Here is a 2500-nt window from a genome sequence, read left to right on the forward strand (position 1 = left end):
CCCCCCTCCCAATCGCCGGAACCCCAATGCCGCCGGTCAGGTTCTCCGGCGGTACTCCGGCGATGCTCCGGCGATGCTGTCCCGAGTGAAAAAAATGCGGCACCAGCACATGCTGGAGCCAAGCATGGGCACCGTGGCTCAAAATCGAACTTCGGCCAAGGCCTCGACCATCAATGGCACATGATGACGCATGGTGATGGCACATGCATCGACCATCATCGGCATAGGCTGCCCTTCGGTACGGGCACTTGCCTCGACCGCCATCGGCACAAGCTGGGCCCTGGTGTGGGTTGTTGCCTCGATCACCAGCGGCAGATGCTGAGCCTTGGTGCGGGCGGTTGCCCCGATAACCATCGGCACACCCTGGGCCCTGGAGCGGCCGGTTGCCTCGATCACCATCGGCAAAAGCTGGGCCCTGGTGCGGGCGCTTGCCTCGACCACCATCGGCACACGCTGGGCACTGGTGCGGGCGCTTGCCTCGACCACCATCGGCACACCTGGGCCCTGGTGCGGGCGCTTGCCTCGACCACCATCGGCACACGCTGGGCACTGGTGCGGGCGCTTGCCTCGACCACCATCGGCACACGCTCGGCCCTGGTGCGGTCGGTTGCCTCGAGCACCATCGGCACACGCTGGGCCCTGGTGCGGGCGCTTGCCTCGACCACCATCGGCACACGCTGGGCCCTGGTGCGGCAGGTTGCCTCGAGCACCATCGGCACACGCTGGGCCCTGGTGCGGTCGGTTGCCTCGACCACCATCGGCACACGCTGGGCCCTGGTGCGGGCGCTTGCCTCGACCACCATCGGCACACGCTGGGCCCTGGTGCGGCAGGTTGCCTCGAGCACCATCGGCACACGCTGGGCCCTGGTGCGGTCGGTTGCCTCGATCACCATCGGCACACGCTGGGCCCTGGTGCGGGCGGTTGCCTCGACCACCATCGGCACACGCTGGGCCCTGGTGCGGCAGCTTGCCTCGAGCACCATCGGCACATGCTCGGCCCTGGTGCGGTCGGTTGCCTCGACCACCATCGGCACATGCTGGGCCCTGGTGCGGCAGGTTGCCTCGACCACCATCGGCAGCCTCGACCACCATCGGCACACGCTGGGCCCTGGTGCGGGCGGTTGCCTCGACCACCATCGGCACACGCTCCGCCCTGGTGCGGTCGGTTGCCTCGAGCACCATCGGCACACGCTGGGCCCTGGTGCGGCAGGTTGCCTCGACCACCATCGGCACACGCTGGGCCCTGGTGCGGGCGCTTGCCTCGACCACCATCGGCACACGCTGGGCCCTGGTGCGGCAGGTTGCCTCGACCACCATCGGCACACGCTGGGCCCTGGTGCGGGCGCTTGCCTCGACCACCATCGGCACACGCTGGGCCCTGGTGCGGGCGCTTGCCCCGACCACCATCGGCACACGCTGGGCCCTGGTGCGGCAGGTTGCCTCGACCACCATCGGCACACGCTGGGCCCTGGTGCGGGCGGTTGCCTCGAGCACCATCGGCACACGCTCGGCCCTGGTGCGGTCGGTTGCCTCGAGCACCATCGGCACACGCTGGGCCCTGGTGCGGCAGGTTGCCTCGACCATCATCGGCAGCCTCGACCACCATCGGCACACGCTGGGCCCTGGTGCGGGCGCTTGCCTCGACCACCATCGGCACACGCTCGGCCCTGGTGCGGTCGGTTGCCTCGAGCACCATCGGCACACGCTGGGCCCTGGTGCGGCAGGTTGCCTCGACCACCATCGGCACACGCTGGGCCCTGGTGCGGGCGGTTGCCTCGAGCACCATCCGCACACGCTGGGCCCTGGTGCGGGCGCTTGCCTCGAGCACCATCCTGGGCCCTGGTGCGGCAGGTTGCCTCGAGCACCATCGGCACACGCTGGGCCCTGGTGCGGCAGGTTGCCTCGAGCACCATCGGCACACGCTGGGCCCTGGTGCGGGAGCTTGCCTCGAGCGCCATCGGCACACGCTGGGCCCTGGTGCGGCAGGTTGCCTCGAGCACCATCGGCACACGCTGGGCCCTGGTGCGGTCGGTTGCCTCGAGCACCATCGGCACACGCTGGGCGCTGGTGCGGGCGCTTGCCTCGACCAGCATCGGCACACGCTGGGCCCTGGTGCGGCAGGTTGCCTCGATCACCATCGGCACACGCTGGGCCCTGGTGCGACAGGTTGCCTCGAGCACCATCGGCACACTATCGGCCCTGGTGCGGGCGGTTGCCTCGACCACCGTCGGCACACGCTGGGCCCTGGCGCGGGCGCTTGCCTCGAGCACCATCGGCACACGCTGGGCCCTGGTGCGGGCGGTTGCCTCGAGCACCATCGGCACACGCTGGGCCCTGGTGGGTTTAGGCACATCTTCAAATTTCTGCCGTGCCAATGCCATTTTTATGGCTTGTAAATTCATACAATGGTCCCCTAAGCCTTCACGTGAAGTTTCGTTGGAAGATGACTCGTTTTCTATTTTTCATGATTTTCGAAACTTTTTGCGGTTCGGGATTTTTT

The sequence above is a fragment of the Durio zibethinus genome, unplaced genomic scaffold (genome assembly GCF_047325235.1).
Source record: "Durio zibethinus cultivar Kanyao isolate XHJ-2024 unplaced genomic scaffold, ASM4732523v1 HiC_scaffold_387, whole genome shotgun sequence".
In the NCBI taxonomy this organism is placed as follows: domain Eukaryota; kingdom Viridiplantae; phylum Streptophyta; class Magnoliopsida; order Malvales; family Malvaceae; genus Durio; species Durio zibethinus.